Consider the following 16,970-nt stretch of genomic DNA (forward strand, 5'->3'; position numbering starts at 1 on the left):
GACAGAGATGATCCACCTTGGTGCAGGTAGGTCTTGCCTGCTGACTAATTCATAAAATAGATGACTCCTTGATTTTAATCCCTGAAACTAATTAACCTCAAGAGTTGGACCGAGAAGGAACTCAAACTGAAAACATATGCAAAGCAGCAGGCAGATTAGAAGAAGCATCAGATTAAAAGTGAGGAGACTTGCAAGCCTCCTCCTGTATCCTCTCTGCCCTTATCTGGAAGCACTTTCTTGCAACCTAGCTTTGTGTAGTTGTCAAAACCCCAAATTTGAAGCTATTGGCTCAGTGATCTGACTCTGGGTTTTGGGGTCAGGAAGTTAGGTTGGGGAGAGGGGGGTGAAGTTTTTCTGTGTCTGTCTGAGCAACTACAGAAGAATTGTTTGATCTTTGCAGGTTCCAAAAATGATAACCAGAGCCAGTGGGCCTTTGGGTGATGGGCCATCGAAGGGGGACCTCTTACTTGTCTTTGAAGAATGGATCCGCTAATGTGACATTCAGAGGGGCGGCTCTGAAAGGAAATCAAACACCAAAACCCAGATAAATATGTGACACAAAAGAGAGTCAGGAAAGAAGTCCAGGCTCTGGCAGATTCTATAAACTTGCTCTAAAGACCTAGCTTTAAACCATCCAAGATTCTGCAAACTTTCACCAAGAAGAGTAACAGACTGTGAAAGCTTCGGGAGAGACCTGTGGACAGATGCTGAATGATGTCATTGGTAAGTTAGGATACCCAACAGAACATTGTTGTCCAACCTTGAACTCTTTACTGGCCATTCTAACAGGGGAAATGTATCCAGGAGAAACCTCTTTTCTTCAGACCTCATTCAAGGAAAACATTAGACTAAGTCAAACTTCTCAAGAAGATGAGAATAAATGCACTCATTTCTTAGAACCTGATGGTGAAATGATAGGCACTCTTCCCGTTCTCAAACCCTGCCCCCCCTCCCCCATTACGCAAGAAGCCCAGGATTCAAACGTAAATAAATATAGGGGTCTTCAGTAATTTCCTTGTCTAAGGAAGTTAGGGAGATGTCTCAGACTGAGTCAGCATGCAAATGCAAATGATGTCTGTGGAGGATGATCAGGGTGGGGGGTGCTGAAAAAAGGACACACAGGGAAACAGGAAACCAGAATGCAGCACCCCAGGGAGCATGAACTGGAGAAAAATATATCAGCAGGGCCGAGAACTGGCCTTAGAGCTGAGAATCATGCGTAGGATTCCTAGGGAGGAGTTCCTCAGGACCTAGCAAATCAGGGGACACCCTCCTTTTAACTGTGGGTTTCTAGAGCTATGGAGGAAAAACTTACTTCTGCATGGGACTGGAAGACAGAGGCAGAATCTGAATAAACATTCGCAATCCTGAGCCATTAGGTTCTAGACTAGCTCCATTCCACAGAAATATAACATGAGCCACATAGGGAAGTTTAAGTTTTCTAGTCTAGTAGCCACATTTTAAAAGGTACGAAGAAATAGGTAACACTATTTTTTATTCACCTATTTCACTTAGCTCATTATATCTAAAATACTACCCTTCCAACACATTCAAAATCAGTTGTATTTGAGATATTTTATACTAATGTAAATGTTGAATTAATTAAAATTAGATTACATTTTAAAATTTGGTTCCTCAGTTGCACTAACCAGTACATTCTGAGTGCTCCATACATGTGACTTCCATGACAAATAGAGCAGGCCTAGAATAAGAGTTCTCAAATTACGGAACTGAGGCAGGAGATAGATGGCCCCAGGCTGAGCAGATGGAGTGGCCAAAAAATGATGATAATATTAAAGATAAAGGAATTCATCTATTCTTAAAAAAGAGAACTCGCACACAAAATATTGAAAACATTCATCTTAGCAACTTCTGATAAAAAAGATAAACCTGGTTTTAATTTATTATTGACTTTTACCAAACTTTTGAACTTTAATTCATTAAAGAGGATAACAATTTCTTCCCCCAGTTACTAATACTCATATTGTTTCAAATTCCCAAAAGGGAAGTCCAAAATACCATCCTATAGAATTTCTTACACCATGGACAGAAACTCCATAATAGGAGGATAATAGGAGAGGTGAAGCCCTCAGTTTTGTTCAGTCGCTCGGTCATTTCCAACTCTTTGTGACCCCATGGACTGCAGCACACCAGGATTCTGTGTTCTGCACCAACTCCCGAAGCTTGCTCAAACTCATGTCCTTTGAGTCGGTGATACCATCCAACCATCTCATCCTCTGTCATCCCCTTCTCCTCCTGCCATCAGTCTTTCCCAGCATCAGGGTCTTTTCCGATGAGTCAGTTCTTCACATCAGGTGGCAAAAGTAGTGGAGTTTCAGGTTCAGCATCCATCAGTCCTTCCAATGAGTATTCAGTACTGATTTTCTTTAGGACTGACAGGTTGAATCTCCTTGCAATCCAAAGGACTTTCAAGAGTCTTTTCCAACACTACAGATCAGAAGCATCAATTCTTTGGTACTCAGCTTTCCTTATAGTCCAACTCTCACATCTATACATGACTACTGGAAAAACCATAGCTTTGACTAGATGGATGTTTGTTGGCAAAGTAATGTCTCTGCTTTTTAATATGCTGTCTAGGTTGATCATAATTTTTCTTCCAAGGAGCAGGTGAATTTTAATTTCATGGCTGCAGTCACCATCTGCAGTGAGATTTTGCAGCCCCCCCAAAATAAACCTCTCACTGTTTCCATTGTTTCTCCATCTACTTGCCATTAAGTGATGGGACTGGATGATCTTAGTTTTTTGAATGTTGAGTTTTAAGCCAACATTTTCACTCTCCTCCTTCACTTTCTGAGTAGGCTAAGCCCTACTCAGATAAAAGATAAAGACCACATATTTCTCATTCTCAAAGTCAAGGAGACCTTCTGGACTGTAAAGCTCTTTGGAGGGCAAGAAGGGAGTGATGTCAAGTCTACCCATAAGCTTCTTTGCTAGAATTCAACTTGGCTAAGAGACGCATATGCATTCATGGGAGGATCCTGAGATAAACCAATATGGAGTCAGAACCAGGCAAAGCAAGGTGATTAGCCAAAGGAAACCTGGAAGAAATGCCCCATATACGTGAGAAACTACCACAAGGGTGCAACTCTCTGAGTCTTTCCACGTGTCTATCCACATGTACCGTACTCTTTTCTTCCTAATAAACACTTTACTTGTTTCATGTTTTTGCAAACAAAAGGGCCAAGGCCTTGTCACCTGCCACTGGCCTAGTGGCTAGGATTCAGCACTCTCACCACTGAGATCTGACTTCAGTCTGTAGAACTGAAACCCTGCGTCAAGCGGCTGCAGGCCAAGGCCACCTGAGATCAGAACCTTTCAACATTTTAAATTTGTATCCAGAAAGCTGAGTTATATGAATATATGTGTTTCACCTGAACTTGAGAGTGTGTATTTTCTTTTGTAAAATTGAGTTGTGTACACTTCAACAGCTGTGTGTCCAAGGTGGACAGACTGTATCCCTCAGGAGATTGTAAGAATGTGGCAGAGGGGCAGAAACAATAGCAGCTGTCTTTCCCAGCAGGACAGACTAGGTTTTATTTAGGAACAAAGAACCCCACAATACTGATGCTTTACCCAACACAAGTTTATTTCTCACATGCTACATGTCCAACCTAGGTTGGTGAAGGGGGATTTTGGGGAGATGAGGAGACTCTCTCTCTATCTCATTGCTCTTGATTCCCCTGACAAGGTTACTGGAACATTGCTGGTCACAAAGGTAGAGGGGAAGAATGCTCTGGACAGTCTCACAACCAAATAAACGATGGACCCAGAAGTGGCATAAGTTATTTTCTTTCATTGACTAGAACCAGTTTCATGGCTAAGCCTAATCTCAAAAGGACAAAGAACCATAATTTTACAACATACCCAAAAGGTACATTGAGGTGGAATACTTGGTGAATAGAACTTCTGTCTCACTATCTTTCTGACCTAAGCTAGTTGTGAAGTTGACTCAAATTATATACAGGACCAGAATGGAGTACCATGTTAAACTGCATCAAAGAGGCTGGACCACAACTGTTTTGTTAAAAAAAAAAAAAAAAAAGAAAATGCTGCCTGTGCATTTGTGCTTTTGTGGAGGGGAAGGCCCAGAAAGAAATTTTCAAGCAGATGAGGTTCAAATACAAGAGAAGACACAGGCGAGCAGTTTTTGTTTTCTTTTTTTTTTAAAGTTCCTCTGCCAGGAAATCAGAAACGCAAAACTGTTTATCTTGCTATGGAACAAGAACAAGAATTTCTACTCAGATACTAGACCTTGTGAAGGAGAGAAAGTAACACAAAGGACTGCCTATGTTTGGGGAGCGAATTTAGCCCAAGCACTATACAATGTAAAAATAGCCAAGACCAAATATATTTTCAAAGGCAGTGACTGTGAAGATGTTAATAAGGGGGAAAGAGATTATTTTAAAAAATGGAAAATATTGCCTTGTTTATATTTGAATCACAAAATCATCATTTTTTTTTTTGACAGCAGGATGTCTTAATTTCATTTTATAAATAGAACGGAAAATTAGGTGAGAGAGGTTAGATGCATTGCTTGAGACTGGCATTTAATTTTGGACCCCTAACTTCCTGATTAACACCTCACCCATCCTATTGACATACTTTACACACTGGTGGAATCGGGGCTCTTCTATTTCCTGCTTTCTCTTCATTTCTAACCCTATTTTCAGTCTTGATAGGAGATAGATGTGAATTTCATGAGATGAGGGACCATGAATCTCCCTCTTTCTTTAATTAACATTTCTGCTTGTAGAGAAAAATAAACCTAGGGACCTGTTTGGACCAAACTATGTACCCTCTTCCCTCTCTCTCCCCCTACCCAGTTCTTATGTTGAAACCTGAACCCCTATGTAGGTGTGATTAGAAATAGGGCTTTTAAGGGGATAGGTCAAATGAGGTCACAAGGGTGGGGCCCTAATCCCAGAAGACTAGTGTCCTTACAAGAGCAAGAGAGCTCTCCGCATGCACAGAGGAAAGGCCACGTTTAGTCTCTGGTAGTTTATTATGAGGGCCTGAGCTGGCTCCTGTGGACCCTATTCTGTAATTCGTTGCACCAGTCGTATAGAATGACTTGCTAGGACACATTGAGCAAGATATCTCACTGAAGTGTTCAGCTGCTACCTGAATTCAGAAAAGCCTGTATTTGTGGCTGGCCCCAAATTAGATGCTGAAGGGGATGGGAAGCATGACAAGACACTGCCTTCAATGAGTGCAGAAACAGAGATTCAGAAATGACCATGGTAAAAATCAATGTGGTCTATGAATAATAGAGTGGGTCCAGGAAAAACAAACTCTGACAGGGACATTGAGAAGCTTCCATAAAGGAGGCAGCAGTGGTTGGGTAGGAGTTTTCCCCTCAGCTCTCTCCTCCAAAATCATCCTTTCAGTTTGACTTCTTTGTTCATCATTGGTAAACACCATTTCTCAGTGAAGCCAAGATGGGCATATTTATTAATGAAAAAGAAAGTAACATTTATTGAGCACCAACTATGTGTAAGACATTTACAGATTTCATTTCTTAGAAACCTACATCCCAATTTCATGTTTTTATGCCTACTTTACAGGCTTCAGCAATACGTGAACCGTGAACTTCCTGATGTTCAAGCTGGTTTTAGAAAAGGCAGAGGAACCAGAGATCAAATTGCCAGCATCCGCTGGATCATGGAAAAAGCAAGAGAGTTCCAGAAAAACATCTATTTCTGCTTTATTGACTATGTCAAAGCATTTGACTGTGTGGATCACGATAAACTGTGGAAAATTATGAGAGAGATGGGCATACCAGACCACCTGACCTGCCTCTTGAGAAATCTGTATGCAGGTCAGGAAGCAACAGTTAGAACAGGACATGGAACAACAGACTGGTTCCAAATAGGAAAAGGAGTGCGTGAAGGCTGTATGTTGTCATCCTGCTTATTATCATGAGAAATGCTGGACTGGAAGAAACACAAGCTGGAATCAAGATTGCCAGGAGAAATATCAATAACCTCAGATATGCGGATGACACCACCCTTATGGCAGAAACTGAAGAGGAACTAAAAAGCCTCTTGATGAAAGTGAAAGAGGAGAGTGAAAAAAATGGCTTAAAGCTCAACATTCAGAAAACGAGGATCATGGCATCCAGTCCCAGTCCCATCACTTCATGGGAAATAGATGGGGAAACAGTGGAAACGGTATCAGACTTTATTTTTTTGGGCTCCAAAATCACTGCAGATGGTGACTGCAGCCATGAAATTAAAAGATGCTTACTCCTTGGAAGGAAAGTTATGACCAACCTAGATAGCATATTGAAAAGCAGAGACGTTACTTTGCCGACTAAGGTCTGTCTAGTCAAGGCTATGGTTTCTCCAGTAGTCATGTATGAATGTGAGAGTTGGACTGTGAAGAAAGCTGAGCGCCAAAGAATTGATGCTTTTGGACTGTGGTGTTGGAGAAGACTCTTGAGAGTCCCTTGGATAGCAAGGAGATCCAACCAGTCCATTCTGAAGGAGATCAGCCCTGGGATTTCTTTGGAAAGAATGATGCTAGCGGGTGGGATGATTTGGGAGAATGACATTCTAACATGTATACTATCATGTGAATTGAATCGCCAGTCTATGTCTGACGCAGGATGCAGCATGCTTGGGGCTGGTGCATGGGGATGACCCAGAAAGATGTTATGGGGAGGGAGGTGGGAGGGGGGTTCATGTTTGGGAATGCATGTAAGAATTAAAGATTTTAAAATTTAAAAAAAAAAAAGAATGATGCTAGCGCTGAAACTCCAGTACTTTGGCCACCTTATGCGAAGAGTTAACTCATTGGAAAAGACTTTGATGCTGGGAGGGATTGGGGGCAGGAGGAGAAGGGGACAACAGAGGATGAGATGGCTAGATGGCATCACTGACTTGATGAACGTGAGTCTGAGTGAACTCCGGGAGTTGGTGATGGCAGGGAGGCCTGGTGTGCTGCGATTCATGGGGTGGCAAAGAGTCGGACAGAACTGAGTGACTGAACTGAACTTACAGGTGAGGAAACAGATTTTAGGTAACTCCCCTGAGAGGACAAATGTGTTAGTGATGGAGATAAGATTTGATCCCAGATCGGGCTGATTTCAAAAAGTCAGCATATTGTTTCTGTAGAGTGATAAACGTTGCTGCTAAAGATCTCAGATCAATCTTTCTCAAGGATCAGTCACTGGTGGACTTGACATTTCATTTTATCTGTAGGTTTATTGATTGTGGTGGTGGGGGCGGGTAATTTTATTTACTTATTTATGGCTGTGCTGGGTCTTTGTTGCTGCTTGGAATTGTGACAAGTGGAGGCCACTATTTGTGATGGTGCACAGGCTTCTCATTGTGGTGGCTGCTCCTGCTGTGGAGCAGAGGCTCTAGGGCACAGAAGTTTCAGCAGTTGTGGCTCCCAGGCTCTAAAGCACAGCCTCAGTAGTTACAGCACATGGGCTTAGTTGCTCCATGCCATGTGGGGTCTTCCCAGATCAGGGATCAAATCTGTCTCTTGCACTGGCAGGCGGATTCTTTACCTGAGCCACCAGGGAAGCCCTATTTATTGATTTTCTTAACTTTTGATGTCCTTGCTCCTCTATTTCAGGGATCATTGTGTGTGTTTTTTCCACTGATGTTTCCTGATCAGGGCCTGGCAGTGGTGCTTAATAAATGCTTATTGAATGAATAATTGCTCTTAGTGCTTTAAAAAGATATAAAATGTAATGTTGAGAACAATAAATAGATACTAGGTCAACTGATCTGTCTACTTCCTGGAAGTGCAAAGAGGTAGGATACTTAATGATGGCTATGGGTGGAGAATCTCTCAAGCCAATGACATGTTTGGACTTGTGGAATCTGAGGAGTTGTGGAGGTCTGAGAAGATAGCCAATACATTCCTGGAAAAGTCAGCTTGGAGATGAAGATACGCTTCTGAGGCCACTTCAGAGGAGGGAGCTTAGATCATGGAAAGAATGGAGCTGAGAGAGGCAAGGCAGGATGAGTGTGGAAGAAGTGAATGTCCAGGAGATTCTTTAACTTCCTATTAGTATAAGGCATGTGGGTCTCAAACTGAGCTATTAGGCCTTTATTTCTCCTCACTATCAGCCCACAGATGTCAGGTCTGTTCTCTAATATCCTTTTCTTTATGTTTTTGTTGACACCTTTTTCTTTCTTCTAGACTCATCTACTCTGTGTACCCCCATCCTTCAGTTCCAAATTCTATGGAACACTCCCTGATTTCAGGTTTTACTGATTTATCTTCCTTTGAATCTCTGCTGTTCACTCTTAAGCCAGAGATCTCTGTTTATTTGACTACATATGCCTACTGGCATTCTAACATGTATACTATCATGTAAGAATTAAATCGCCAGTCTATGTCTGACGCAGGATACAGCATGCTTGGGGCTGATGCATGGGGATGACCCAGAGAGATGTTATGGGGAGGGAGGTGGGAGGGGGGTTCATGTTTGGGAACGCATGTAAGAATTAAAGATTTTAAAATTTAAAAAATAAAAAACTAAAAAAACAAAAAACAAAAAAAACCCACCATATCTCCCAATACATTATGTAGAAGAGAAACTTTAAAAGATGAAATAAAAAGGAAATAAACAGTATTTTAAAATGCCATGCTTATTGTGATTTATTAACTTATATCTCAATGAAAAATATTGACTTAGGGACACAGTTCATTGTTAATAACAGTGGATGTAAGTCTAGGCTTCAAATGCTTTTTCTTCTTTGATAATTTAAAAACTTTTTACCTGATATATTTGAGAAGATCATCTTTGTGATTGCCTTTTCCTCAAGCTGATAAGGAGCTCGCTCCAGGAGAGGTAGAAATGTCAGTCCTGTCACTTTCTTGTGGTTAATTCCTACTAAAGTCATTAATATTATTTTCAATGAATAATTTGCCAAAAATATCCATGGCACTTGTCCATTTTGTGGGAGCTATATTACCTAGTCTTTGTTAACTAGTTGGTAAATTCATTGAAGTAGGGATGGACAAGTCCATTCGTCACAATTACTGGAAAGTAGAACAGCCTCTGCCGACTCTTCCCACCTGTAAAAATTCTGCTCTTCTCTCAGGACACATGACTGTCTTACTGATGGTGCAGGTGAAGATACCAGTGTCTCCCTTTGCACCCCCTTTTGGAGAACTGTGGTCCCATCCATAGTCCAAAATACTCGATTGCTTACTGGCTTGAGCTGTTCTGTTTCATATGCTCGTCTCTTTACTTTCTCACGTTGTTAATAACCCCTTGAAAGTCGAGATGACCATGGATCATCTGATGGATTGGTTAACCTGCATTAGCTCTTTCCTCCTTTGTTTCTGTCATCTTTTTCATGAGGTTTGAGTTAAGGAGCAGCTAAAGTCCAAAGATTAATTGAGTGGTCAGCATGCCCAGTGTGATATACGCAAACAACCTACAAGAATGGAGTCCAGATCCGACACCAACATCTATGGTTATTTCTGTCTGGATTTCCCAGTTTACATCTCTTTTCAAGGAAGGGTGCTCTCGCTTAAAAGCCCTGCACAGTTCTCACTTTTTAGCTGTTAATTAGAATGTTCTATTCTTGTATTCTGTCGATCTCCCCTCCTCCCTCCTCCCCCTCTACTCCCAGCTCCTTCTGCAGCACAGAATATCTCACCTGACCAAGTTTAAAAAAAAAAAAAAATCCACAAAACAACTTGGGAAATTACATTTTGTTTAGCTTCCCTCCCCAGGATAGCAATTCAGAAATAGCACTTTCTGTGCAGTCGTGGTAAGTAGCATTTCTTGGCCTGAGTCTCAGAATTGGCACTTCGCTAAGCACTTTCACGTCTGGTGTGAGACTGAGGCAGACTCACCTGAGCCCTTCGCTGTGTTCAGTAAAGTTTGATAATAACTGATAGGGATTGAAAGACCCCTCACTGTGGTGACATGGAGCCTTGTACACATTCTTTCTATTCATCATGGTGGATAAGTCACTTCCTGGGTCTGTGTGTTTCATTGTAGATAAAAATCATACCTATTTCATAAGCTTGTTTTCAGGATTATTGAGGACTGGTACAGTAAACATACTTTGAAAAACATACATTTGTGAACCTTATCCATTTGTCCAAAGCTATAAAACATACAACATCAAGAGTGAACCCTAAGGGAAACTGCAGGAAACAATGCTTTGTCAACATAGTTTCATCAGTTATCATGAATGTTCCACTCAGGTGCGGGATGTTAATGAGGGAGACTATGCTTGTGTAGGAGAAGGGGGAACATGGGAAATTTCTGTACCTTCCTCTCAGTTGTGGGGTGAACCTAAAACCGCTCTAAAAATAAAGTCTATTGAGAAAAAGCACAAGGTGTTACACAAATGTAAGATGTCCTAACAAATTTCCCCTTTTCTGCAAATGTTCTCCATTCATCTGCTCTTATAATCCTGGGAAACAGGTCAGAATCCAGGGAGAGTGAGACGCACAGGGAAATTATTTCATTTTAATCGGTGCTTAGAAAGGGGTTAATGCAGAGAAGTATCAACAGTAACTAAGAGTGGCATTTTAGACTGGATTGAGGATGGTAGGAGAAGGGATCTGGATGGGAGCCCCCTAAAATTTTGTTTCCTCATTTATCCTTCACCTATTGACCCTTTTTTTTTTTTTAACAGTTTTCATGTGCTCACTTAGACAATATATTGGCATTCAGGCTGAGGAAATGGTACTACACCATACCATAGATATCCACCTGATTAATTCTTTATCCATTAGCTAATTTGGCAACACTTATTAAGTACTAATCTGTGCTATACATTATTTAAGGGGCTGGGATAAAATATGTCCATCTATAAGCAATATTCTCTGTCCTCAAGGAGCCCTAGTTTATGACTTTTGCTGTATTTCAATATTGAATACACATACCGAATCATCTGCCCCTAAACAAATGCTGGACTTCTGCAGAATTTAAGTTATCAGGTTGGATATCTTGTTGAGGCCTGGGTTGAGGCCTGTGTAAAAGAGTTAAAATTTATTCAATTACCCTGGGAAATAAAACCTCTTTTAAACGGTCTCAGTTCTTACTTCTTCTTCTCCTTTCATGGTACCCACGTCAATGTAGCTAAGAACATTCCCCCAGAAATCCCCATTGCATCACAAAGTTAGGAACCAATCCACGTGTACCCTGAAACAAGCAATGTCTTTCTAGATTGGGACTAGCAAGTTGAGTGGGGTGTTGCTTGAACAGGCCTCTGATTTGTGTTTTTTAGAAGCAAATTATTTACAGCCCATGGAGTTCTGTCTGATAAAATACAGCACCTTCCATTTTCCAAGCACTTACTCTAGTCTTGATCTCCTATGACAGGGGCAGGATAGTTGTTATGCTTATTTTCACCATGGAGAAATTGACACCAAGTTGAAATAAATGATGATTCATTGTGTGAAATTCCTAAGCTGGAGAGTTAAGACTCTACAGCTAACTCTGGAAGATAGTGAAGGACAGGGAAGCCCAGCATGCTGTAGTCCACTGGGTCACAAAGATTCGGATGTGACTTAGCAACTGAACAACTGAGTTAGGACTAAAATTCTTCATAGAAATAAGTCTGTGATAACATTCTGCTTCTCACATTTGGTTGCTGGCATTTCATGCTATGTCACTGCCTGTCATCTCATGTCATGCTGATTCCTTTCCTTTCTAAAATTTATAAATACTTCTAGAGTATCATTTTTTTAAGGCAATGTTTTAATGCAGAGATAGATGTGGTATGTTCCTTTGGTTGAAAGAACTTACAGTCTGTTGTTGTATTTCTACTGATGCTTCCCACTCTTACTTGCGTTCAGCAAAGACACCTACTCCTGATGTTACACAGTTGTTCACATGTCGGAGAATCCAGGGTCTAGCAGCAGTTGTAATGGTGAGTGTTCAGCAGCACTCGATCCAGGTGGCATCAGCAAAAAAAAGCACAGCAGATGACATGACTTATTTATACTTTCTGAGCCTGGTTTTCATCTTTTCTGTCAATTCCCTTATGTGCCCAATATTCTTCCAAAATTTTGTTTTTCTTTTTAAAAATTAACATTAGTTTCTGTTGCATTTGACCAAGAACCTTGATCTGTTTTCTCAGTTTACATATGTGTGTGTGTGTGTGTGTGTGTGTGTATGTATACCTGTGCAGTGCTGTGCTTAGTCGTTCAGTCACGTCTGACTTTTTGCAACCCCATGGACTGTAGCTCGCCAGGCTCCTCTGTCCATGGGGATTCTCCAGGCAAGAATATATATACATGTTTTATATAATATGTATAACTATATAAATTATATGAATATATATATTTCGTGTGTTTGTTTTTGCATGTGTATATGTAGAAGAAATATTTATATAATGACGTTATATTCCAAAGAAAGATTCTAGTACAAGGATTTAAAATCTACGTTTCCATGGTCACTCCTACACAGAACGCCCCTCACCGATGGGTCACCATTCCATGCTGCTGCCCCTTGTCCTTAGCACTGTCCTCTGTGCACTCTGTCCTCACCTGATCTCAGAGTCTCCCATCTTGCACTCAGTACAGATTCAGTTTGCAGAGTCTAGGTAGAGAAAGAAATGCTTCTGAAAGCAGAAATTGTTATCACATGAGTGTATGCCCTTCTTGATGCAAAACATCCCCAGTCTAGTTCTAAAACCTAGGTTCTGGGAAGGGGTGCCTCAGGTTCATTACCAGATACATCTGGCTAGCACAGCCTAATTTGCAAATTGGAGCCCCTGTGAATGGGAAGAGCTTGCGGCCAATCTGTAAAAAGGTTTTGACAAGAGACTGTCTTAGAAAACCATAGAATGAAGTAGAAAGGTAGCATTTGCTACAGACAAACCAGAGAGCATTGTCTGTATCAGAAAATGATCCCAGATTTTAAGTGAATTCTGGAATTTTCTATGGACCTTAGAGTCATCTGCTGCCATCTACAGGTCTTAGAATAGGCACCTTTGGTTTTAACTTCCACATGGGGCCTGTTTACACATTCAGAACTTTGGGCCAAAATAATAGGTTTTAACTGAAGTTTCTATAAAATGATCTTGATATACTATCTATTACAAGGGCTCCCTCATAGCTGCACATCAGAAACACTGAAGGAGATTTCCTCAAAAATTGATGCCTAGACTCAAAAATTCTGATGTAATTGGTTTGCTTTTTGTTGTTGTTTTATTTAGTTTTGGCCACACCGTGTGGCTTGGGGAACCTTAGCTCCTGACCAGGGACTGAACCTAGGCCCATGGCAGTGAAAGCCCATGTCTTAACCACTGGACCTCCAGGGAATTCCCCGTTGTTTTTAAGATTCCCCAGTGGATTCTAATATGAGGCCAGGTTGGGAACCATGGATATATAAGAACAAAAACACTAACAGCAAAAAACTTAATTTGGTCAAAGTTTTTAGTAAGGAAGAGAAAAATGAGATAGGTCATGGTAGGAATTTGAAACTCAGAACAACCCTTAAAAATAATACCTTTGCAAATCATTACTGTCTTATTACAGGCATGGTAAGAGAAGTCCCCTGGGCTGCAAGGGGCTCAAATTAGTCAATCCTAAAGGAAATCAACTCTGAATATTCATTGGAAGAACTGTTGCTGAAGCTCCAATATTTCAGGCATCTAATACAAAGAACCGACTCATTGGAAAGGACCCTGATGCTGGGGAAGAAAGCAGGCAAAAGGAGAAGGGGACAGCAGAGGATGAGAAGGTTAGCATCACCCACTCAATGGACATGAATTTGGGCAAAGTCTGGGAGACAGTGGAGGACAGAGGAGGATGGCGTGTTGTAGTCCACGAAGTTGCAAAGAGTCAGACACGACTTAGCAACTGAACAACAACATGGTGCAGCAGCTAGAATCACTGATCGTCTCAACTCCACAGATAATAAAAGTCTTTGCTTTTTTGTACCTCCAAAAATGTCCAGCATAGTGCTCAGAGAGCTACACAGATAACAGCAATACCCTGCACTTTCCCATACTTTGATCCCTTAGTTTCTAGCATTCTTTTCTGTTCTCCTTAGGAAAGTACTCAATCTCTTGTTCCTCAGCTGGTTTCGTCTGCAGGTGAGAAAATAGCTTAGGACACTTCAATTCAAACCACATAGCTTCATGAAGCCCAGAAAGTCTTCAGATACGTTGAACTGAGAGCTCCAGTTCTTTACCTTCAAGGATCCCTCCAGAAGGGCAATGCTTGCATGTACACTTAGATTTCCCCCTTTTTCTTCCTTCTCTCTCTCTCTCTCTCTCTTTTTTTTTTAATGAAGGAAAGGATACCAGAGCTCTGGATGAATGCTTATAGCTCTGTGCTTTGCCTCAATATGTATGTGCACACATGAACACCTCAAATGTTCGTGAGTCTCCATCAAGAACAGAACTATTTAAAAACTGTAATGCTCTCCATTGACACCTCCAGTTGAAGAACAATTTTATAGCATAATTATAATGTATTGCATAATTTGGAAAAGCTTTTGTTCTCATTGCGATTATCCTCAGAGAGCTCCTTTTTCACCTCCCCCTTCCCACACTAACTGACTTAAGAATATCCGACCTTAAAGGCTGTTTTGCCTTCATAGAATAAAAACGAAGCTTTAAGATGAAGTGCATAAGTGATGGGTGGGAGAGAAATTTTGGTACATGATTCACTGTTTTACTGTGGTGAAGGTAATTTCTTGTTCTTAAGAACTTTCTTCCTAAGATTTCACTGGGGAAGAAAGACCTTTGGGGGAGAACTGTAGGCATCAAAAGCCCCCGAAAGAAGTTGGTTTCCTAATTGGTTCCTGCCCCGGAGCAAGTCTCAGGGCTCTTTGAGAGCCTAGTTCGCTCACTTTGAAAAGAAGGGAACTAGATCAGATGATTCTTAAAGCCAACACTTAAACACTAGAATTCTGTCATCAAACAACAGATCCATTCTTTGTAGATCTTGAAAATGAAAAATTCTGTTTACCTCTGGGATTCTTGTTTTAACAGTCAGGACAAAGGATGTCGGAATGGAATTATTTCCAAGTCCCCCAGAAATGCTGATTTTTCTGCATGAGAAAATGCTGACTTTCACTGTTTGACCACAACCAAGAGCGCTTAAAAAGTGAAAAGAGTGAAGGCTTCCAAACATACTCTGAGGAAACTTCCCTGGTGGTTCAGTGGTTGAGAATCCACCTGCCAATGCAGGGGACACAAGTTCAATCCCTGGTTCAGGAAGATTTCACATGCTACAGAGCAACTACGCCTGTGCACTGCAACAAGAGAAGCCACTGCAATGAGAAGCCTGTGCATTGCAGCTAGACAATAACTTGCAATTGCCGCAACTAGAGAAAGCCCACGTGCAGCAATGAAGACTCAACACAGCCAAAAATACATACATACATACATATATATGTATATATATATACTATCAGCCATGAGGCACCCTACACTGGGACTTGTTTAGCATGCATGAGATGCTAAATGAATCACCTCAATCTCCTCTTTTTCTTAGTAAGCCCTGAATTTTGAAGAAGTTATTGTTTTCCCCCAGCCATATCTAGCATCCAAGGAGGCCATCATAGAGACGGTAAAACACACAGAGCGGTTTTCAAGGCACTTGGAACATCAGGGACTTCCACTGTGCATTATAATTCATCCAGATAATACATACATACTGTAAAACCCCAATCAGTACAACAAATTTAAAATAACAGTCAATTCTTATTAAACTCCTCCCTTTTCCTTGTTCTCCTTTTATTGATTTATACCTTTAGCTCTCCTGAGGGTTATCTCTGAGACGAAATACGGTGCTAATGGTTTTGTGCCTTGATTCCTTTATTTTAGATAACATTCATCATCCTCTTTCTCTAAAAGGTGAGGGTTTAGGTCATTCTCACTATTTCCCCTCTTCCCATGCCTTTTCCAATTTTTGATACAGATGACATTGATTTTTGTTCTTCTCTTCATTACTTTTATAACTTTAAATTCTACAATTTTAGTTTTGTGTCGTGTTCTATAAAGCCATGGGCTTCTTAAATGTTCTTGCTCTATCATATTTTCGGGCCAGACCTTGCACATGATCTATCCGCTTGTCCCTCTGCTGTTGATCCGCATCCACCACTCCCTCCAATATGCTGGTTTAAATGTCCTCAACCTTGAGGAGTTTAACTCAAGTTTAAAAGGTGGCCATCATTTAGTCACTTATTTCATACATCCACAATATTAACATAATTTTATGTGCTTACCTATATCCTGTATAACAGTGTCTGTGCTGGTCCTAACTTCTTAATCCAATCAATAATTGAGGGTAGACATGATCGTTATTTCTAATCTTCCGATCAAAGCTTATGTAGACGGAGCTCTGCAGTGAAAGTGTGCTCAGTTCATGCTGCTGATTAAAATAACTAAAGACACATTCCCATCCCCCAAGTTACTGTTGACAATTTTGAACTGTCAGTGCCAAGTCACAGTTTTGAAAAAAAAAAAAGAAGAGAGATTCTTTCCAGCCTAGAAGAGCACTTCTGTTCACCCCGAGAGAGTGTTAATTAACTGATACCTAGTACATCTGCAGCATCCCTTGAGAGTTACCCCCTTTCTTGGTAATAAATCAAATGGGCTGGCATTAAGCCTTAAAAGGAGTAGATAAAGACTGGGTATACCCCATACATATTTTTGGACATGGACTTGGTTTTTGTGTTGCTTGGTGTAAGGTTTGATGGTTCTTGGTTTCTGATTAATTTTTTGATCTGAGTGGATGAAAGTGAGGAATACACATTGGAGGTGGTGTCCTTAGGAAAGCAGGAATGTGCTGAGCAACCTTGCGGTGGTTCTATCTTCACCATGGTAAGAGGGTGGCGGGTGGGGGGAACTAAAGATACTGAACCACTGAAAGGTCAGGAATCTTCTTCCTAACCTGTATTCCTAGGCATGCAGAATAGGCATAATACATTCAAATTAACTTGGTAAAACTGGCTTTTCAATCTTCTGGTCACTTTATTAATAAGCTCTTATTCACTTTTT

The 16,970-nt window shown here is 40.8% G+C and overlaps 1 protein-coding gene across 1 annotated transcript in view; it reads right to left on the reverse strand.

Moving 5' to 3' along the window:
* RASGRP1 (RAS guanyl releasing protein 1) overlaps window positions 1-16,356 on the reverse strand; it is a 178,666-nt gene extending 162,310 nt beyond the window's left edge. Inside the window, exon 1 of the mRNA XM_069596015.1 lies at window positions 16,196-16,356. The gene's annotated coding sequence lies outside the window, so the exon portion shown is untranslated. The remainder of the gene's footprint in view (window positions 1-16,195) is intronic.
* Between the last annotated feature and the right edge of the window lie 614 nt (window positions 16,357-16,970).

The sequence above is a fragment of the Ovis canadensis genome, chromosome 7 (assembly GCF_042477335.2).
Source record: "Ovis canadensis isolate MfBH-ARS-UI-01 breed Bighorn chromosome 7, ARS-UI_OviCan_v2, whole genome shotgun sequence".
NCBI lineage: Eukaryota > Metazoa > Chordata > Mammalia > Artiodactyla > Bovidae > Ovis > Ovis canadensis.